Source organism: Halichoeres trimaculatus, unplaced genomic scaffold, assembly GCF_033239565.1.
Source record: "Halichoeres trimaculatus isolate MK-OKI-2021-1 unplaced genomic scaffold, fHalTri1.1 fHalTri1_scaffold_24, whole genome shotgun sequence".
NCBI classification, from domain to species: domain Eukaryota; kingdom Metazoa; phylum Chordata; class Actinopteri; order Labriformes; family Labridae; genus Halichoeres; species Halichoeres trimaculatus.
This window is the reverse complement of record NW_027437202.1, coordinates 7,792,359-7,815,822: the sequence shown is the minus strand read 5'-3', so window position 1 is coordinate 7,815,822 and position 23,464 is coordinate 7,792,359. Positions and strand designations below refer to the sequence as shown.

Below are 23,464 nucleotides of genomic sequence, written 5' to 3'. Positions count from 1 at the left end.
AAGATTCGACTTGTAGATTTGCAAAGAACAGGTGTTTGGTAACTTTAGCAAATGAGCTGATGGATCAAAACAAGCAGGCGATACTCCGATGTAGACGCTTTGAGAGTTTTTGTTTTTGTCAGAAATGTACCTGCCTGTCGACCCTCCTGCTCCTCAGGCGGCAGAGCAACGTGCAGCACAGTGTGTGTGAGTGTGTGTTTTCACGCATTCTGCACACTCTGTACATGATTGTAAAAACCCAATTAAGCCGGTGTCCGTTTCACCTCAGTGGTTTTCTGGGAACGCAGCAGATAGAGGGAGAGATGCTGACTGATAGAGGCCAGCAGTCTGTTATAAGAGCACAGGGCCCCATCAAAACAAGCCCAACATGCTCTAATAACCAGCTTTTCACCGCTCTCTGCTGCTCTGTTTGATAAATCCAACCCATTTCCCTCCTTTTCTCTTCACCTCCACGCAGACGTCTGTTAATTGTGATAAAAACGCTGCCACGTTTCACTTTGGTGTTTTTTCCTGCATGCAGCCAGACTACAAATACTCCAGCCACAAATGCAAACCAGAACCCTACAAGACCAAATATGTGCAGAGTTTGCAACATCTGCATCCACAGACGTGTACTTGAGGTTGGGAACAAGTGCAGACAATAAATGCATGATAAATCTGGAAGCTGAAATCAATCAAGTTCAATTTTCAGGATTTACAACACAAAAGGACGCTTTATGGTAAAAAAAAAGAGGTGGTGAGAAATGAAGCTGTGTGGTTGGTGTCAAAGAGAGTCGCCCCTGGGAAAGTAAATTCATCACACTCACTTAACGAGGATCTTTTGTTTTCCACACACACAGCTACTGTTAAGCCAGATAAACTAGTCTGTTTAGCAAGGCAGGTGTGAAACGTGCTTTCATAGGTAAATACTGCGGTTTATATTTGGCAGCTGTCATCCTGCAAAGTCATCGTTAGCTCCAAAGCTAACCTGGGTTTATAAAACACCATGTGCTGATACCCAAGGACACATTTTTCACGTCCTCTGAGATCAAAACAGTAATTAACGCTAACGCTTTGAGCCATTTGGCTCCACTTAACGCCACAAATTAGGAACCAATGTTGAACAGTCTGGGTCACAGCGCTGGAATAAGGACGGTGGCGCAGAAACCTACTTGGCTCAGAGCTGAGGTCAGAGAGGCAGCGAGAAAACTGGGACAAAGAAAAAGGAGAGGAGGAAATAGTCGTTCAGAGATGTGGTTGAAGTGTTTGTTTCATACCGACAGCCCTCAAATAATCAGAGTCCATCCCAGACCGACTGAACCACTTACAGTGGGGAAAATATTGAATGCCTCAACTTTTTTCTCATCTCTTATTTATTTACAAAGACGCAATTCAAACACAGGAAAAAAGTATTGAGCACGCTAACTGAGACTCATCTAATACTTAGTGGAGAAGCCTTTGTTTGCAATGACAGCTTCCAGAAGCTTCTTGTATGTCTGACCTAATGGCCCACACTGCTCAGGTGAGATTTTAGCCCATTTCTCTGCACAGCTTCAGCCACGTCTCATCTTCATCATCCGGGTGGATGGCAGCAGATTCAGATCAAGAATTTCCCCATACATGGCTCCATTCATTGCTCCGTCAGTTATATGAAGTTTGCCAACACCATGAGATGAGAAACAACCCCATGCCATGATGCTTCACCTCCAAACTGTCAAACTATGTAGTATGACAGCCCAAAAGTTCAGTTTTGGTCTCATCTGACCAGACAACATTCTCCCAGTATTCTACAGGCTTGTCAAGATGCTGTTTAGCAAACTTTAAACCAGCTTCAACATGCCTTTTCTTGAGGGATGGAGTCTTGCAGGCTGAGCGTCCATAGAGGCCATGGCGGTGGAGTGCATTGCCTATTGTTTTCTCTGTAACAATTATACCTGCTGCCTCCAAGTCTTTCTGGAGCACTTTCAGGGTGGTCCTTGGCTGGTTGAGTACTCTTCTGACTATCTTTCTGACTCCCTGGTCAGAAATCTTGCAAGGAGCTCCTGCCCCTTACCCATCATGAGGTGTGTTATCGTACTTAATTCCACATAATCATTATTTTTGGACCTGAACGTTGTGATTTCTTTTCATGTGTGGATTATTTGAGTTAATACCAATGTCTGGGAGAAATTTTGTTTGATTTGCAGCTTTGGAAATAAATGTGATGAGAAAAATGTTGACGCGTTCAATACTTATTTTCCCCACTGTGAGAAGTCAACAAACAGACGGCGAACTTTTCTCGTGCTCTAACTTTCAATAACACACATCTTGGCCCGGCAGCATCTTTAAAAACTCGATTGTCAAAAGTAAAGTGTCATTAAAGTCCTCCCTGAGGCTGAACTGCACCCATTAGATCATTCCTCAGCTCTAACACCCAGATGTTCAAACTACGACAGAAGGATTAAAGAAGTCCACTCAGCGTTGGAGGACAATGGAAATCCCCCCGTGCTCTCTGAGTGCGCCTGTACTCAGCTGTCAGCTGTAATTGCTGTATTATTAAAGTCAGATACAGTCGTTTTTACTGTAATTATACCCACACCCTTTCCCCCCTCTGACAGCAGCACACACACACACTCTGCGTCCCAGTTTCTATCTGATGCTGCAGCCTGACACGCTGTCAGATTCTTCTTTTTAAGGGTTCAGAGCTGGATTACAGCCGACACACACCTGAGGGCCTACAGGTGTGTGAGAGAAACACTTAGAAACACTCTCACTGACAGCTGCAGGTATCCCAGTGGAAGGAGAAGAGGGAAAAATGGGAGTTTTGACCCATATTCTGTTCTGAGGACAGGAGGGAGGGTCCTGATGTATGTGGGCGTCTGTGCTGTTTCTGGGCTCTGACTCATGACAAGCCAAAGTGTTTCATTTCTAAAGGAGCGAGGAGAAAAAACTGAAGCAATAAAACAACAGACTCTCAGCTTTGTGTGTTTTTGGATGTTTCAAAGAGACGAGCTGCAGCGTGAAGTCATAAAACTCTCTGTATCTACACACTGTGACGTGACGGATCTGTGTTCATCGTATTCCTTGAGTTTTTCTTGGAGAGTGGTTTCAGATAAAGCGTATAACTCGAGCAGGAATGACCCTCAGTCACGTCTGCAGACTTTAACAGCTCTCACTCACGTCCACTTTTGACTTAATGCTCCGCTCGCAGCTCGTGAGATTTACAGCCGCCCCTCGAGGGTTTTTTACGAGCTTCCTCCCCGTGATGAATCGTCTGCAGACACAATAGACGCCCTCCGCTGTCCTCAGACGTGATCTGGATGCTCTTTGAAAACTTTTAGGAATCCAAACTTTCAGGGACTCATCGATTGAATTCTGAAGACGTGTCCTCGCCTTCATCTCAAATAATCCCTCACAGATAAAAGCAAACATCGATTTCAGCGTGACCTCGTCCTCTTCCTGAACGTAAGGGTCTCTTTCCTCTCTCAGCTCTTAATAGCTGTCAAATAGCATTCCTCCACATTAACACATCATAAACCCACAAACGGCTTCTCATGAGTCCACGCCGGCCTTGTTTTGAGCGTGTTCGCCCTGCAGGCTGAATCTGAAGCATCTAATCATAGTAATCACGCCGTGATTGATGGTTTACAGCGCTGAAATAGCAGCTGACACACTGCGGTTTGTGATGTGTCAGGCTTTGAACATAAATAATCGACTCAGAGTCACATCATGATGGTTGGAAAGCAGGAGCTGGGGAGCGTAGCGCTGTGTGTTTGTGGTAAAGGCGTGACTTCGACCTCGGAGACAAAAAGAAGGAGAAAATGTGTGGATGTAAGGAGATCCGTCTGGAATGCCGTGTGAGGGAAAGCATGACCGAAAACCACAGAAGAAAACGCTACCCGGCGACTCGTCTGGCCCGCATCCAGAGATCCGGGATGTGAGGAGACAAACCTCCACAAAAATGCAGCTGAACCCCGGAAAGCAAACACACACCCCCCTCGAAGAGACGCCTCGGGTTATCAGAGAGGATTTATAGAGCTGGAAAACACAAATATCCTCTCCTGAGCTCTCAGGTTTACAGACCATGACCTCATCGTGAAGATCTGCTGAGCATCTTGTGATATTTTACAACACGTCTGTTGAAAGCGATGCTCTGCGGCTCCTCTTGCTCTCTGATTTTCCACCGCTGTGTGTTTTCTCTCTGATGTCCTGGAGCTGCCTTCCTCTGGGAGGATGTTTGACAGGAAATGGAACTGGCCCCATTCCCTTGCGGCGTTCAGGCAGCCATTTCCTGTGCCAACCCATGCCACGCCGTGCCAGCGTACGGGCTCGGCCCAGACCACCGTGAGAAAAACAGCTTCGACGTCCTCTGGGGAAGGAAAGTTTCTCTCTGACTGGATTTTACACATGGAGGGTCGTGAAACCTCGATACGGTTTCTCGACTGTGTCTGGGGTCAGCGGGTGCGCAGAGTTCACGCAGGAAGTCTGACAGAGAGAATAAAGACATGCTAAACAGTCTGAGGTGGGAGGTCTGTGGTTTTGAAGCTCTGTGACTTTCTAATGAACGTCTGCTGAAAGACAAAAATGAGAATATCAAAGCGTGAGTCCGTCTGAGAGTTTTCCTGGCTTTGCTTCTTGAGTTGAATATCTCAGGCTCCAGATTGGGAATGTTTTCAGCTTCCTGGAGGAACCGAGAAGTGGATCGACGCGAGAAAGAGGCTCAGGATCACGAGGTTCGGTGGTGAGGGTTTCCCTGATGGAGCCCAGCTGACGGCGCAAACCTACAGCGCTCTCATGACAGGCCCGACCACATCAACCACCGCTCGGCGCCCGGGCCCACACACACACTCCTGACCTGCTGCACTGCACGGCGCTGCCAGCATGTGTGTGATGTGAGTGTGTGTGTGCTTTCACCAATCCATGATTCCTGCAGCGGCGTCTCCTTCAGCGTCATGTTTACGTCAACACCTGCTGCGCCTTCGTCCACTTCCTGCGTTATGTAACCGTCTTGTACTTTTCCTGCGAGTTAATTAAGTGAAAGTCGGTGTCCAGTGTTTTAATTTCCTGTGATGTGACGAGGTTTAATCCCACTGCCTGGTGTAAGTGTGTGAGTGTGTGTGTGAGTGTGTGCAGCTGCACCGCAGGTAACCGGCTACATACATCACCTGATGAGCCACGTGGACGGTCAGCACTGCACAACACGAGACGTTAAACCTGAAGTTTTGAAGCTGGGTGTTGTTATTGTGCGAGTGTAGCTGATGTTTCTGCTCTTGACCTTTGACCCCGCCTGTCTCTGCGAGGAGACGTTTGCGTTGGAGGCTGAGCAGAAGATGGATGAAGGAGGTGGGGAGGTGGTTTTCCTGTTGTGCTGCTTTAATGCAGCACAGATGCAGTTATGTCTCACTTTAAGCCACGCCCACTTCTCTTTATGTCGACGTTAACAGGGTTCCTACAGCTTCAGCCAAGTTAAATTTAAGACTATTTAAGACTTTTTTGAAGCCGTTTGAAATCAAATTCAAGACCAAGTCGACAACGAAACACAATTGAAACAAACAAAACAAAATAAAAACACCACATGATTTACCTGGGTGAGAGGCCATTTTGACCCAATGTTTATTTTAAATAAAACATCACTTTTTGTCTTCTTTTTAACCCCATTTTTACAGCTTTATGCCTATTTTTGCCCCCATTCATCGCTTTTTGGCCACTGTCAGAAACTTTTTTGTGATTTTTACATGTTTTTTCAAATTTAATATCAAATTTAATTCCCAATTTTGCTGCCAAAAACTATTTTCCTAAGCTACTTTTGGATTTTTTTTACACATTTTTCCCCCTTTTTTTTTTTGCAATTTCATACCCATTATGCACCTATTTATTATCCTTTTTCCACTTTCGTACCAGTTTTTGCTTTTTCTTCATTCATACACTTTGTCCCACTTCTGGACCATTTTTATCTTTTTAAGCCCGTTTTTATAACTTTATTTCTAGTTTGCTCCCATTTTTTTTTTTGACCTCTGTCAGAAACATTTTTGGAAATTTTACATGTTTTTTGACATTAAATTTTCAATTTAATTTCCAATTTTGCTGCCATAATCAATTTTCCTAAGCCACTTTTGGATTTTTTTTTGCTAGTTTTTCACCTTTTTTTCCCTCTCCAGGCACTGTAGTTAAAACCAAGACATGCGTCTGCTCTGAAAGATCCTGGTGCAGCCACATCACTGATTTGTTAGTTCTGCTTTTGTGATTACACGATGTTGCCATGACAATAAATCAGTGAATTCTTTTTTAAAAATATATACATTTTGCTAAATATGTTTTTAGTTCAACCTAACATAAATCTTATTAATGTGGTTAGATTTTTAAGACTTTTCAAGGATCAGCGGGAACCCTGGTTAAAGAAAAATCGCATGACGCATCATGTTTTATAAGCTTTTCATTCAACGTTAAGTTTACTTTGTGTTGATAAAAGAAAGAATTAAGTTTGTTTTAAGGCGTGAGAGCTGGAATGTGAAACACACACACACACACGCTCACACACACACATTTATAATCCCCTCAAAGCTGCACGTGTAGAGTGAGAGGTGCAGAGGTGAGTGCTCCCACAGCGCCTACGTTCCCCTTTGGGTTTCCTGAAAAATACACACATTATCTAGAACCATCCATCAGCGCGCAGCCACCTACGTCGCTGCGCCTTCAAGACACGCATCCGTCAGAGAGAGAGTGCTCGTTTTTCTGTCGTTGAGGAGGAAAACAAGATTTATAAAGTAGGAAATGTGTCGGAAAAGCTCGCTGATGAGGGTGTGAAGTTGAACAATGAGAAAGAGGCGAAGGTTAATGAATGACCACCCTTTTGTGGCGGAGATGAGGGGTAATTTCCTTCCCTTCTTCCTGTCAGCGCGCTCTAAGGGGAGGTAACACATCCTCACACACCCTCACACACCCAAACACACACGTATGAGCACACACAGGGTCAAACATGGCAGATTTCAACCGTTTCATGAGCAAAAGCAGCTCCAGAGAGTCGCCTACATCCTCATTTTTGGAGCTCAGGGTCGCCAAGCAGGGCTCTGGCTTCGGTAAGTTAAGCCAGAAGTTTGGCAGAGAGAGTCGGGGAGTGTTCGAACACACCCTGTCGATACTTCCAATATCCAAACACAACTCATGACGGAGAAACAAAGGGAACAATCGCGCCGCTTTGCCCTGGAATGACTGCCCATGCTCGGGCGTCGGACGCAGCGAGGAGGGCGAGGAAGCGGAAAGCACACACACGTAAAGGAGCAGCTTCCTCTTTCACACACATACGCCCTCGTTGTGTTTGATCTCGCCACGAATCGAGCTCGTTGTGAGGACATGTGACGCTCACGGCGCCGCCGACAGTGAGGGATGAAGGTGTTTTTCAGGAATCTCAGTCCGAAGTTTCCCAGCATGTGGTTCTGGTTTCATCTTCTGGGAAGCTGCTGAAAAATATGCCGTGCAGAGCGCTGGATGCCAGAGGCTTCCTGAAAGATGCCAGGGAGGGGGATGAGGTGTCGCTGATTGGTCACAGAGTGAGGTCAGGGATGGAGGATGTTGTGATGGAGTGATTGGGAACAGGTGGACGGAGGAAGGCCTGGTTACGAAGCATGAAACAATCTGATGTAACAGTTTGGTCCAGGAGGGCGATATCTAGAGACGACACCGCAGACATCCTCCTCCATCCTCTCATCCCTGTTCTGGTTTCACCACGTCTTTGTCGCCTGCTTTTCGTGGCTCTGACCCACATTCGGAGGCAGGATGGCATGTTGTTGAGTGAGCTCAGAGGGAAACACAGCTGGAGGGTGTTAAAACAGTTGACTCAGCTTCACAAACTGACTCGGCCCAAACTTTAACAGTCTGATCCAATAATATACAAACTTTTTGACATGAGCAACATTCGAGTGAAAAACGGTTCAAGCAGAATTTTCACGCGTGCGGCCAAAACAAACATAAAAGAAAAGTTATGGAGGAGCGCTGGGAGAGCTCGTCGCCTCAGATCCTGATAAGATCTCTGAACCTCCCTGATGAGAGCCGGCTGGGTGCAGAGATAACCCTCCAGGTCTCAGACCTCCTGTGAGGTTATTTTCAGGACTTGGTGACCACTAATTATAGATTAAATGGCGGCCTGAAGAGGATCAAACTCCAGTTAGCTCCAGTTAGCGCGCCGTGTGTTCGTGCAGTTGTCGTTAATCTTAAGAGACAACCACAAGCCTCTCATCTGTGACTCTCCTTCTTCTTCTTCTCTCTGTTGTTGCTCTCTTTATGTCTCCGTCCAATTTGACATCTGGAGACGATCTGCCTGTTTGTGCGACTGTGTGTGTATGAAAACGCTGACGCCGGCGTTTTTCAGCGAGGGCAGACGAGGTTGAGAAGTAGGATTCTGGTAAGAGGATGAACAGGATGAGTCAGGACGATGAAAGGTGGCGAGATGGCTTCGATATTAACCCCCTCCTCCTCCTTCTCTTGTTTGGTCGGGTATGGAGGATTTTTCCACTTTTCGTTGCTGTGGCGTGTGGCAGCGAGGATGCCAAACCAGCGTTCTCACGGTGTTACATCGAGGTTGTGTAAGCGCCGCTGGGCCAGAGGACGAGGTCAGCGGCCGCAGCTGTTCGCATGTCCTCATCCAGGAAGCCACCATGACTTCACCACCAGCGCCGGTTCCGCCTCGCTTCAACAACGACCTTTGCACCTCGCGGTTTAACGCTGAGCAGACCTCAGAGATCTGAGAGGTCGTCTCGTGTTGAGTTGTGTTTCAATCTTGGTGTAGCGTGGCTCGGACACTCTCGCAACACAGCGTTATGTAATGGAAGTTATGTCAAGGACTTGGACGTGTGCTCGCATTGTTCTGCCAGACGGGTGGATCCATTCCTCAGCACATGTCAGTGACTTCAAAATATTTGAGAAGTTTTCTCCGACAGAAGCCAAACTTCGCTCAGGTCAGCGCGACTCTGAAACGCCAAAATGATTTAATTATGACGACGAGGGGCCTGTTTTTTCAACGGTTGGACATGCTAGCTTGGATGAAATAAAGCGTTGGTTGGGGATACATCTCTGTACCTCCTCCTCCTCCTCCCTGTGACACAGTCCAGAAGCTGGGCTCTGTTTTCCCTCACCTCCCTGTAATGACTCCTGATGCTCCGCAGCCTCAGGGATCCTGTTCCCGCCCTGCTAATACTCCACGGGCGACTGGCAGAGTAAGCCTCACACGCCTCTTCGGACTGTTTCAACAACCACACGCCGTTTTAAAGCTTCACCTTCAGATCTCGCAGACATGTGAGGTATTTCTGCTCGCCGTGATGTCATTTCTTGGCGTTGTTCTCGAACGAGCAGAGATTGATGGAAGTGTTGGAAGTGTGATCCATCCAGCCGCACGGTTACATAAGTCTTTCTAAGTCATTCTTTGGTGTTACGGCGTTACACACCCCTTGTTCACACTTGCACCGCTCCTGCTGCAGAACGTGAAGCAGACTCTGAACTTGAGGGTCAAAGGTCACGTTGGCCTCAGATGTTTGTCGTCTTGGATCCAGACACCGATTCGCTCTCCTGATCCGACCTCCTGCAGGATCAGCGTCTGCCGCCTGATACAGCAGAGAGAAAAAACGAAGCACTTCCTGCTGTCAAGCGTCTGGGTCTCACGGTCAATGACCTGAAAGGTCAAAGGTCAACTTCCTGCTGGAGTTCCTGTCCGGCTGTGTTACAGTACACTTGTAGCGAGGCGCTTTGTTGCATCTGTCAACACGCTCTGAGTGCGTGTGTCTGACAGAAATTGATGACAGGAAGTGGCCTGGTGGACTCTGACACACTGACACACTGACACACACACACACACACACACACACACACACTGGATACAGATAAATCATTGTTTGTAGCCCAAACGGACGGTGAGCTTTTGGAGAAGTAGGTCAGCGCCTGAGGGCAGCGGTCATCCCGCCAACAAAGCGCCGCGGTTACCAGATCAGACAAAACATCCTTTTATATCAAACCTGACACATGGAGCCTTTAAAGGACAATTCCACCAAAAACAGCTCTCTCACTGACGGTGTTTACACGCTACATGTGTTCCTATCAGCTGCAGTCACTCTCAAACACGTCAGACGGTATTTGTAGCTCAGGAGGTTTTCATGATTGGACGACGAGTGAATCAAAACAAAAACATAAATCATGTTTACGGTGCGTGATGATGTTATGAAACCGTCCTCCACCTGTGGACGCTCTGATCCACCGTGAACCCCCCTCTCCTGACGCTCTGTGGGAGACTCCGAGGATTACAGTCGCTCCTCATTTACAGCCTTTATCTTTGACCTCTGGGCGTCTGTTCCTCCTTCTCCGTTCACCTCCCTTTCTCCGGTTTCCACAGGGATCGTATGAACGTTCAGAGGCAGGAATGTGTTTTCGTGACCCATATTCTCCGACAGAAAGTGTGTGTGAGGTGAGGAGAGGAGGGCGAAGCTGCTGACTGGAGCTTCACTTTCCTTTTCTTTTGCTCTTTCCACGTCCACATCAGAGGAGCCGTTAAGAGGTTGTGATCATCCTGAGCTTCAATCAGAGCTTGTTGACTCATGAAACGATGTCAGAAAGCAGGTTAATGAGGATGAAGAATTCACATGTGGGTGTTTTCAGTCCGTCCTCCTCGTCCATCTGTCTGTCTGTCTGTCAGCGAGGCCCCATTAATCGTTACGACTCCAACTCCTACACACACATGAAAACCTCCTCTGTCAGCACCTCTGATGAAGCCGTCCATGTTTAGGTTCAGACGTTGATTTTACATTCCTGGAGCCAAACACGAACCCTGACACATCTCTGAGCTCTGTGGTGTAAACAGAGTCAAAGGTCAGACACTGATTTCAGTTTTAATAGTTGTGGTTTCATCAACGATGACTTTAACCGGGAAACTTTTTCACCACATTTTTTCTTTTCTTCTCTGAGGGACTTTCAGGGTTCAGACGGAGTACACGCAGCAGAGGGTTGAGCTGCGTCTCCTTCTTCAATCTGATCCAAACCAAAACAGAGAGCAGAGCCAGACAGACGTTCAGCGCGGTCAGCTCAGTCAGCGTGAAGAGATGCAGACTCAAAGCTGAAACTCTGAAACACAAGAGGTTCCTCGAGAAACTGTGCTGCAAATCTGTCGTCAACAAGATCATGCAAACATCCTCACAACGGGGCATGAGTTTGGTGCACAGTGGAGCAGACACAGATGTGTGCACGCTGGGTGTGTTATCAGACCGTTTGATAACTGGTCAAACTGGTCTGGCCTTGAATCACTTCTGCATCAAAGCTGTGTTTTCACACGTCAGTTTCAGCCACTTGTACTTTTCCATAAAGCTTTAGGACAACCAGGTATTTCTGCTGCTGTGACTCAGACGCTCACAGGTGGCCTCCCTGACCTCCCCAAACCAACATGAATGAGCGTCAAAGTGCACGGCGCTCATGAACAGCCCCACAGACGTACAGTTTATATACTGGCACCAGATGATGTCAGCCAGACTAATCCTGTGGGACGAGCTGTCTGTCTGGATGTGTAACATGAGTGATGTCAGGCGGCAGCTGGGAAAAGTGTTGGAGAGCAGAAATGTGTGCGGACACATGATGGCTGCTGGGAACAACGTTTCACAGTTGAGGTGGTTTCAAGACACAACAAAGAGTCAAAGTGAGAAGTTGCTGACACCGCTCTTGTCTGTTGGAGTGAGTTCACCTCTCCTGGTCCTCACAGACGGATGTTATCTTATGATCCCAACCAGGAAGCCCTGGTCTCTCTCAGCTCTTTCCCGGCTCCACGTTCCTTTGAATTCACCTTGTTTTCTGTTTCTGTCATCACCATCGTCGCTTCCGATGTATCTCCAAACCGCTGAGCCATACGTCTCTGAGCTGAGCTGAGCGTGGGTGAGTTCAGACTCCTCCGTCCAACTTTCCCAGAGCGCGCTGACTGTATGTTTTTTCCTCGCTGGCAGCAGCGCACAGAAACATCTCAGCAGCTTATTCATTTATACACACATGTGCACTTTGTTTATTTTGCATGTCTGGAACGGCGTCAAGGTTGTGACACAGTCTTTAGCTGTAATTCTTTAAACATATGACTATAAACTGAGCAGGAATTGGCGATATAACAGAGCAGGGATTGGATTTCGTGCTGCTCCTCCGTTAGATCGCCAGGACAGGAGCAGGGGTCTCTGTCCGCGGCGGCGAGCCAGCAGCTGGATAAACACGACAGAACAGGCGCGAGAGTAGGAGTTATCCTGCGTTTGATTGATGGCTCCTCGGCGAGCGGATCCCTTAATCAGCAGGCGGCTGACTCACTGCGTGGGTCTGACTGTCAGTGTCTTCATTAGCTGCTCCCACACTGCTGGGGAGAAAAACTGCAAACTGGACGACTGCTGGGACTTTCTGTCTCCTAGCTTCCTAATCAGGCCCTGCATCTCCAGGCACAACTCCTAGGAAAGGATTAAGATGGTTGAACCTTCGCGCTAACCGCCCGTTTGGCTTCACGTGAATCGTTCCTCAGTCAGTGGAAAGCGGCTCGTCCTTTCCCCTCCCTGAAAGCTCGTGAAATATTTCCGAAAGCGCGTAAATTCACCCGTCGTTACATAAGTTTCCAGCCGGAGGCAGATGTTCCACGTTTGTTACCAGAAAAGAGCAATAAATAAAAAATGGATGGAAAAATAACAAAATGCTCCTGTTTCCCTCTTCATACACATCCTACACATGTGTGTGTGTGTGTGTGTGTGTGCTCAAACTGACGTTACACAACCTCCACACACACTCTGATAGTTTGTTTCCATCCTCTATAGCTCCACATGGAACGTTGATATTAAGGAGAATAATCTCTAGATGTTTCCTTACACACACCAACTACTCTTGATTGAATTTAGCAAGTGTAAGAGCGTGTGTGTGTGTGAGTTAAAGTGTGTGTGATCTAATCTGCTTTAATGCACAGCCTCCCAAAGGACGAAAGCTGAAAGCAGCAGGTGTGTCAAACAGAAAACGAGACCCACAAAGGAAGCAGTTAACGACAAAGTGTGAAGCTTTTGTTCGTCCAAACACCAGATTTTGCAGATTTGATCCAAAGCGGCGGCTGAAACCTGAGCAGACGACCTCTGAAGCGGTTAAACACACACTCACCAAACAGACCAAACAAACCAGACGTGGACTTAACCTCGGTCTGCAGACGGCGACCCTCTGATCTTGGCTTTCACCCTGACTTTGACGGCTGACCTTCAACTTTAACGTGTCACGTGACGCGGCTTTCTCTTCAAAGGAAAGGTCGTTTGTTCACAGCAGGAGGGTTGGACACAGTCTGCTTTAAAACACACACACACACACCTCCATCTTTCATTCATCGCACATTAACTCAGCGCACAACTTGCGTGTGACTCTGACATCAAGTGGGTGAAAAATATCGACCTTGCGTTTGCATATCTCGCGGGACGCCCACACGCTGTGGACGCAGCATTAATCTTGTGGCCCACATGTGTGAGGAGTTGGTCCCGCCGCGGTGAGAGCACAAACTTCAGGACGGGTGATCTCACTCCTGCAGCGTGACTTTGAAACACCCAAGGTGGAGGTGTGAAAGTCGTTAGGGCTTCGTTTTATGTCCTGACACCAATTTAAAGGGGTCGGGACTGAAACAGCAACAGAAAACAAGGATGATCTTTTGATTTGTTGTTTTTCTGCTTCTTTCATTTCTTGGAATTGGATGAACATCTCAGTTATTCCCTCTTCTCCTCTTTCCTGTCTTTAAATTCTTCCATAAAGTCGATGCTCTGAGCTCATGTTTTTTCCATTTGCTCCAAATTCTCCTTTCTAGGAACTACCTATATGAAACAATACCCCGAAGGCAACAAAAACCCATAATGCTTTGCAGTCTGCAGTAAGATACTTCTATGAAAACTTTAACCTCTCCTCTGGGACTCTGTAAGGAATACTCCACCACCCCTGAAACCATGCGTGATGTACGGACGATAGCAGAGGAAGTAATATACAAACCATTTGCTTATGATGCATATCTCCGTCTGCAGGAGGTCAAAGGTCACCGTGCAGCTTAATAGAAGACAGACCGGCTCCATCATACATGTAACAAACCAAACACGCAGCTCTCCAGCTTCCCTCGCACAGAAATGAGGATGCCACGAAGCCTCCACCTGCAGCGAGCATTTCTGCGGTCTCCTCCTGACATCCCTGGTACATTCCCTGGCAGAGAGGAGCTGGCTCATCTGTGGGGAAATTACACCCGGCGGTTTGTTGTGTTAATAGATCTCGTAGCCCAGTTTCTCGGGGGCGCTGACTGTGTGGTCCGCGCTCTCAGCTCCTCTTGTCTGGCGTGGGCTGCGGCCTTGTTTGTTAACTTTTCTAACCCTTCACGCTCATGTTTCCCTGAGGAATGTCGCCGGTGCCTTCCATTAAAACCACCGATGAGCAACGCTCCCATTATGACCACGGATGTCACGATGAAGAAGTGGTTTAAAAGCGTAATTAGTGACGTCAGCCCCGCCCGTGCTGCGTGAGATTCTCCAGATATCCTGACCTGTCAGAGCGCTCCTGACTCCACAGAAACGTCCGCACAAATTACCCATAATCTCCTGCTGCTAACGAGTTAATGCCGCTCAGAGGTGCTAATGTTACCGTCCTTAAACACATTAGATCATTCCTGCCTTTGATGCTGATCAGAGTTTTCATTTCACTGCATGAACCGTCAGAATAAGCTCAGGGTAGATTTCCAAAAAGAAAAAATGTTTTTTTACAGAAAACAAATTTGTGAGGGTTTGGTTAAAAAAGTTATGAAATAAAGTAACTGTGTCTCAATGATTTTTTTTTTCAAATGTGCAAGATTACAATTTAAATATTTTAACTAACTTATAGGAAATTTCACTTTATTTATGTATATTTTTTGAAAACTGTATGCTAGCTAACCTGTTAGCTTTGCAAATCTAAAACAACATTTTCTGCAAATGGTGAAATTTGTCAATCAATTAGTTAAAATGTTTAAATAGTTCAGTCAAATTGGTGTCTGGTGTTAGCTCCATTAGCCATGTCTGTGACTAGCATGATGCTACTCTGCCTTCTGGTGTTCCCTCTGTTGCTGGGTTAGCATGGCTAGCTTGTCCATCTTATTGGAGATAGATCTTACGTTCCCGATAACGATGGATGGAAGGGAAGGTCGATGTCATTACTCGAACCAGCATGTCTTCCTCACCTTGTGGGGAAACATCCAGCCTTGCACCCGTTAGCATCGGCATGCTACAGGCTGCAAACAGCTGATTTCACATGTAAACAATACAGCCATGGTTACATGTAGGATCTCCAGACAAACACAGGAGCAAAAATAGTAAAAATATCACTAAGAAAAGACCAGTTTGGTGTCCATGACTGGCGCCAGCAACTTTTAAATTTAGCACTTTAATTGCTTCATCATAGAGGGGGTGTTAAAATACCTGGGCAGTGAAATTCTTGCACTTTTGACTTTTCAACACACAGAAAAAGTATCAAATATCATCATTGAGACACAGATATTTTTTTCATTGCTTCTTTAATCAAACTCTTACGAAAAGAATCACCCAAAGATGTCTCTGTGCGTCTGGTTTGTTTTTCAGCTGCAGAATAAGTTTCTCTTTTCACTGCGACACATCAACCAGAACTGAGGAGTCTTTTTTTAGTCCTCGACTTTCCTTCCCGACGGCCAAAGCAGGGCTTAAACTCTCTGTTATGTCACTTGGCATACTTCAGAGGCGAGTCAGCCCAAGTCTTGGACCTTGATAGCTAATAATTGGTATTTGGGGTCTTGTAAGCTTTATGGGGGGATGATTCTCCATGTTTTAAAGCCCTGTGGACGCGGCCCACCCCTGTGAGAGGAGTTAAACTGGAAACAGCATCAGCATAGAAATCCAAAAATTCCAGCGCTCTCGCCAGCAGCCATGACAGAATTAACTATAAGGTGTTTCCATTTGCCGGGTGACAGTTTGGTGTGCTCGTCTGAGAAGCTGCACGGAAGGAGCAATTAGAGTTTTTATGAGAGGAACTGGATTTCCAGGAGAAGAGCTCGAAGGGACAGGCAGGAAGTGCCCTCTTATGGTTTAAACAATCTGAATCAGTGGCGTGTTTACAGGCAAACTTTTCCACGCTGAGCTGCTCGTAAACTCATTAACAAGCTACCCCGCTAACATGAGCTGCGTTGTTGTCTGTTAGGAGGAGTGTATTTTTATCCTGGCAAATAGAAATAGACTCCCAACCTGTGCAGGGTGGTTCCCTCGCTTTTTGCCAGAGGCATGCTGGGAAAAGGAACAAAGTGGCGAAGGAGCTGGATAAATGAGGCATGGGTGGAAAACGAGGCAGGGAGGAATTACGCGGAGGTTTGTAAACGGACGCATTGTCCCGCGACAGGAAGACGGCTGTGATGGTGACACACTTACGCGTCAATAAAAGCATAAAGCGATTAAAGGGGTCATTAGGCGAGGTTATCGAGTTTACATCACTATCAAACAACAAGTGGTTTCATAACACCCAAACAGGACACCTTACATCATGAGCAGCAACCTTTGAGCCCTCCAGAGGAACGAAAACCAGCGCTGGGTCAACGCAGGCCAAGATAATCTGCGTCCAAACACCGTCTTGTTTTCCCGTCCCTCACAAAACGCCCGACGCTCGTTTTGTGTCATCAGCCGGAGACATCTGCTGAGCACGCAGAAAACGCCGCAGCACTCAGACGATTATGATCTTAAGCTGCGTTCACAAACACACCTCCCCTCAGTGTTTTCCCTCCTGCGCCTGGAAACGCTTTCATCTTTGTTTTATCTGCTTTAGGGAGGCAGCTGTTTACCGTGAACTTACAGAAACACATAAATCTCTCTCAGCGGAGGACAAACACGGCCAGAAAGTGAGAAGATGATGACTTTGGCTCTCCAGAGGGGTAACGTGTAAAATGTGTGACCTCAGACGAAGGGAGCGAGATGATGTCATTTCCTCAGCGGAGTAAAAACATTTAACCTGCAGCTGCTCGGAGCAAACGAAAGACTGAAGCTGCGTCCACCACGACTCCAAACCATCACAGGACTCCTGTTGACTCGGTGATTAAGTGCCGCTGCAGGGTCAACAGTCTGGACTCTGCTTCTCTGTGAAGAGTCCAGCTTTGTGAAGACAGGCCGGAAACCCAGACCACCACCGGGCTGTGAAGCCGGGGCCAAGGCCAGATCCACGGCTGCCAGATGGAGGGGTGTGGATCTGTGGTGAGCTGCACCAGCTGACCTTAGCTGGAGTGTGTTTCATACCTGCAGCACACACACACACACACACACACACACACACACATAAAAAGTGTTTCTGAGCATCACGATGAGAAAGTGTGTGCAGCTGCTGACTGATGTGTTCGTCTGAGGAGTTTTCGTGTACATTAAATGAGCAGCTCCCCCTCCGACGGTGTTTTTGCAGCTGCACCCAGCACCCTCCTCTTCCTCCTCCTCCTCTTCCTCCCCTGACTCACACTTCAGGTGCTTTCCAGCCTCTTTGACTTCCTCCATCTCTTCTTTCCTCCTCGCTGCTGCTGCTGCATTCTTTGAATTCACGCCAACAGGGAGAATGACTGACAGCCCGTTTGGCTCGCCGGCGCCTGACTCCCTCATTAACCTCCTGCTCCTATTGGCTGTCTCCAGGACAACGGTCAGATGGAGTGGGCTCAGATACTTCCTGCTTGCTAAGCCAAACAGTAATTTGAGGGCGTGTTTCGTTGGCATGTCCTTGGGAACACGTATAGTGCTTACATTTATCTCTGATGTATGTTTCTGCACGGCTGACCGCCGTCGTGTCATTATACAAACCGTCTCTTCACAGTTACCATTTCAGCGCCACTTTCCCACACGCTGGCGACAGAAATAAGACTTTTTGCTCTTTTTGGCTTCTCTAGAAACGCCTCTTCAGAACATTTGCAGCCCCTCCTGTGTCATTCCCCTGCATACCAAGCCCACGAAGCCTTAATTAAGCAGGAATGTGGACAAAGAGCGAGCCTTTGAGAGCAGGGTTTCTCCCAAAAGGCCAAAAGCTGCACCTGAGAATTCTTGAACTCTGAGGTGACCTTTGTGTGAAATGTGAACGAAGCGGGATTAGCAGGAAAGTGACGGTTTCGCAGCGGGCATCAAACCCAACATGGAAAATTCAGCTTCTTCCAAAGTCCTGAGAAAAATGAGCTCAGAAAATCCCCACGGTGTTTTTGCAACATGTCTGATTGCACAGTTTCAGCTCGGTCAGTGAGGATGGATCATCTTTCCAGTCACGCCCTGACTCACAGCAACTCCAGAGGACGTCAAATACAGAGGGGACCGAGTTACTTAACAACCTCCAAAGTTCACATTCTTTCCAGCCACCTACGTCTGCAAACTTTCCAGAAACCACACCATGAACCAAACCTGAGGAATCTGTCGTTTTCCAAAAGAGCTGGGCAAAAGAGCAGCGGTGCCAGTTTCCATCTTAAGACTTTTATCTTTGAGAACAAAACTTCCCCCTCCAGCGTGTAAATAAATATCTGCTCATGAGAGCTTTAGCTTTAATATTTTAATTGGCAAACATAACGCCAAAGCTTAGATTCCATCAAACCCAATAAAAGGATCAAATAAAGCAAAGCAGCGATTTGTAACTAATTCTTGAAACAAGATTTGAGTTGGAGCCGGGGACAATTATCTCACCCCATTTTCATTTTTTCCCATGTTTTAATAAAAAGTCCTGAACACAAAGTATTCGATTAAAACGCCAGCTTCAATCTTTCAAATCTTTCCGTCCTCTCTGCGGCAGGTGGGAGCCAGATTCCCAGGCTCCCAGTCCAGGCCTCAGGCTGTTTTTCCGGGCAGGGATGGAGCCATTAAAGGCCCGACCTGGGTCTGGTGGTGAGGCTGACCTGCTGCTGACCAGAGCTGGTGGAGGGGGGAGCTGCAGGGAGGCCGTGCCCTGTGTTTGCCCTGCCTGGGTGGGTCTCAGCTGGGGAGGAGGGAGGGAGGGGGTTTGCCAAGTGTCTTTGGAAATAAAGAAAAGTGAGGCTGAGGGGAGTTAATGGGACGAAGTCCAGGCCGGTGTCGTTTCCATGGGGCGCAAAAACAACATTTCCCCACATTCAGCTCTGAAACATCACTTTTTCTGCAGATTTAGAGAAATATTTGTCAAATATTAAATATAAATGTTGAATGTTTAAATATTTAGTTTATTCTACATCAGTGCTGCCCATGTTTGAATTTTTATTTTTTATATGTTTCTAATTATAATTGTTATTTTCCCACTGCAAGCAGCCTGAATTTCATTTATTATCTATTTTTTGTTGCACTAAATATCTAGTCAAGATTTTTAAATCTTGAGGTACGATTTCTAAATATTTAGCTAACCTGCAAATTCACACTCTCACCCACAGGAAGTACCAAAATAAAAGTTGGAGGAAGTGAAATTTTGGTACTTCCGGTGGGAGGGAGTGTGAATTTGCATATTAGCTTAATATTCAGAAATCGTAGCAATAAACGTGTAAGAAATTGTAGCTTGAAATAAGAAAAAATATTCGCAAAATATTTAGAAATCGTAGCTAAGTATTAGAAATTGTAGCTTAATATTAAAAAAGCGAAGCAAAATATTGGAAAACATAGTAAAATATTTGAAATTGTAGCAAAATATTTAGAAATCATAACAAAATATTGGAAATCATAGCAAAACAATGAAAAATGTGGCAAAGTATTTAAAAATTATAACCATATATTTAGAAATCAAACATAAGTATTTAGAAATTGTAGCTAAATATTAAGAAATTGTAGATCAATATATTAAAAAAGCAAAGCAAAATATTGGAAATTAAAGCAAAAAATTAAGAAAATCGTAGCAAAATATTTTAAATTGTGGGAAAGTATTTTGAAATCAAGTATTTCAAGTATTTTGAAATCATAGCAAAATATTTACTTAAAGATTTATGAATTTTTGATAAATATTTAGTCTTAGCCAAATATTTGGAATGCAACTAAATGTTTAGAAATGTAGTTAAATATTTAGAATCAGGACATTCATTTATAACATCTATAAATAACATTCAACATTTATAAATAATATTTGTCAAATATATTTCACAAATAATTTTCTAAATCTGCAGACAAAGTGATGTTTTAGAGCTAAATGTGGAGAAATGTTGTTGTTTGCAGTGTGTGAAACTTAAGAATCGGCGCCTCATACGTCTCAAGTTACCAGAGAAGACGGGTGAGGAAGGACGGGTGAAACTAACCAGGGAGATGTTATTGTGCGTCATCCATCCAGAGTTAAGAGCTGTTCAGGAACGGTGACCTTCACAGGAATGTGTTTTCAAGAACATCCAACAAAGCCAGCTGAGGTTACATAAAACTGGACTGGACAACAACATCTTATTTTGACGAGCTCTCCTGTCCGGCGTCCAGCAGAGTTTGGCTCAACACTTCCCAAAATAACAGACGCCGAGCGCGCTGAGGTTTGTTCCAGACAGCTGAGGCTGCGATCCACGTCGCTGGAGCCAAGACTCGAGGACAACACGGGACGAAAAGTTTCACAGCACATCTGCACACACTCACACACACATGAGCCGTCTCTGGGATGAGATTCTGCGTAGGATCGTTTTGTGCAGCTCGATTCATCAATCAGGACATAAAAGTGTCAAAGAGGCACGAGCCGTACTTCCTCCGTCTTCCAACTTTCTCCTCGTGTCGTATGACGAACGCTGCGCAGAGAACAAACATCTAAGGTTAATCCAGAGTGATCAGATGTCTGGGCTGTTCTGTTTTGGCGTTGGTGGGTGATTCACGGCTTCTTAAGAAGATGAAAAAGTGTCTGAAGCTGAAAAACAGGAAAGCCGACTCATAAAACTGGAAAATAAAGAGGCCCTGAAGCGGATTTCTCTGCTGCCTTCAGGTGAAAACCATCCAACCAAGAATCAAAACATCCTCCGCTGGATGCTTAATGTATTTCCCTGATTCCAGCAGAGTTTGACCTTTGACCCTTAGCATGTCCAGACTTAAAGCCCTGCTCATGCTAAGACACAGCAGGAGATTTCATTCAGGTTCACAGGCCACTAACTGCAGGACAAACACACTCTGACATGTGTGTGTGCAGATCTTAGTTTTTGCATCCTTTCCCATGATGCATTTCCACTCCAGACTGATTCATAGGAAGTGCAGGATTCAGTCTCAGCGTTATCCGGTGAAGCTGTGTCTGTTTGTGTGTTTTCAAGATGATTTGAAACATGGGGTACGATGATCCATCATTCCCAGGAGAGGGCATCACATGACGGGGGATTTCTGCAAGAAACACGATGATTCAGGGTGGTCACCGCTCACAGACGACCAAAAACCACCGCCGGGGCCGCAAAACAAACGCAGAGTCATCTGGGAAAGCCTGCTGCACCACCTCGTCTTCTTCCACCAGCCTCATGGAAAGTTTTCTGTAAATTAATACTCTGGATGTTTGCCAAAGCGGCACGAGGGATTGGTCGCAGTCAGTGTCGGTTTACTGGAGCCTCAAACGTCTGAGGTCGTTACTCTTTGTCAGGATGGATGTAACACGGCATGGCTCGACGTGGAGGATGATTTAGTGTGTGTACGGTGTTATAAAGTGAGTCTACGTCCTCATTAAAAGCGCTGCCAACTGTGCAACCATCCATCCTCCTTTGTGTCCAAAACTGGGGTTGTAGCTCAGATACACACACACAGCGTTGTCCCACTGACCCACTCTGCAGCCAGGCCGCAGCGACAGACACAGAGCAGGCACATCTGATAATCCTGCTGCACTTTATTTATTCTCTGCGGTGGATTTCATGAGGCCAGGTAAGCTAGAGCAGCTGTAATTTAATCAAATCAAACCACTTCCATCCTCTCGTTCTGTAAAGATGAACGAAAAAAGAAATCCTGCAGCAGGCATGTGTTTCTCATCAGCTGAGGTGAACTGTATGTGCACGTGAAGGCATTCCTGCGTCTCCTTCGTCCCCCCTCAGCCTCGCTCCACATGTGGTGTGAGAACCAGGTCAGTCTGCTAACAGATTCAAACTTAGGGGGAACTTTTGGAAAAATATGCTCAGCCTGAAAGAGTTTTACCAGAAACAGTTGCAGAGGAAGAAAACAGGAAGTAAAGAAGGAAAACTCCGGCATCCTCGAAGAGTTTGACGACACAAGAGGAACTTCTCTTTGCATGAGCCTCACATGTGTTTTTGTGATTACTGCTCAGTGAGGGGATGAAATAAAATATGCGAAGAGGTTTAATATTTCTGTAACAGTAAAAAGAGACAGACGAGGAGTTTCTTAAACTTCTCTGGAAAAAAACAGTCGCTGAAAACTCCTCCACCCAGAGAGACGGATGATCGAAAAAATAAAAACACAGCTTCCAACCTTCAAGTTTCTGCTTCTGTCATGTCTGTGGTATCCTTTTGTTTAAGTGATTACAGACGGACTGGGTGGGTTGACATAAGCAGCTTACAAACATCACCAAATATGATTTGCTGGAGATGAATTACAAACAGGTTTCCAACTGTTTACTGGCGCTGAAGCCTCAGACATGCAAAAGTTACCCCAGAGCTGGGGAAGTTGTATTTCTAGGAAGGTGGCGTCGTCGTGGTAACACCAGCATCAGTCAAGTAAATGAACAAACCAACACGGCGACGGAGAAAGGTGAAGACCTCGCTGTTGGTCTCCTCAGGTGTCACATCGAGGACAAAAGAGGATCATCAGTGTTCGCTTGCAGACGCATTCATCATGTCCGGGCACAGATTTATGACTGTTTACATGTTCCCCACCTACGAAGACAGATTACTCCAACCCCGGCCTTGAAAGAGATGTATTTCACCTTTTGGCGTGACAAGTAAGAAAACACGACAGGACGTGGATGCAGATTTATGCACACAAACACCCACACACACATGCACACACACATCAACACGACCCGGCGGAGCTGGGAGTCATTTTTTCCCCTCAGCATACTTTCCATATTTTTCCTGATGACATAAACTGGCTCAAAGGTGTGTGCTGTTTTTTCATACCAGCCAATTACTCTTTCAAATGTCATTACCCAGCATCCCTCTGCACACCAACACGAAATATAATCCGTTTTTGTTCCTGCTGTAACAGAAAATACTTCCCTGGCAGGAAACGTGTTTGTGAAAGCTAAAAAAAGATGGAGGTTTGTTTCTCTACAAGAGTCTTAAAGAGAATTTATCAAACCTCGACGAAGCGTCCAGTCATCCCGCTCACGTCCTGTCCAAGTCATCCTTCATCACGGTGGAAAATAACCCTCCGAGTCGACCTGGAAAAGTAAACAAGGCAATTAGAAAGAAAATTCCCAGAAAGCTTTGCATCAAAACAAGCCTTCGCCTGGGTCTGACCTGTGAGCAGCAGTGTGTGTGTGTGCGTGTGTGTGGTGAGTTTTGTGGTCATGTTGAGTTGTTTTTGGGGCCAAATGAGAAGAGTCTGGAGGGGAGTTGGTGACAGACTCAGCGGGGGTCAGAGGGGCTGGTTTTCTGAGGTGAGTCTAC

The 23,464-nt window shown here is 46.2% G+C and overlaps 1 protein-coding gene across 2 annotated transcripts in view; it reads right to left on the bottom strand.

Moving 5' to 3' along the window:
* LOC141785984 (sodium- and chloride-dependent GABA transporter 2-like) overlaps positions 1–23,168 on the bottom strand; it is a 41,854-nt gene extending 18,686 nt beyond the window's left edge. The window contains exon 1 of one of the 2 annotated variants that reach the window (XM_074664655.1): positions 23,154–23,168. The gene's annotated coding sequence lies outside the window, so the exon portion shown is untranslated. Of the gene's footprint in view, positions 1–6,949; positions 7,127–23,153 lie in introns of those variants that run through there. The other variant, XM_074664656.1, reaches the window with a different exon arrangement.
* Positions 23,169–23,464: the final 296 nt, after the last annotated feature.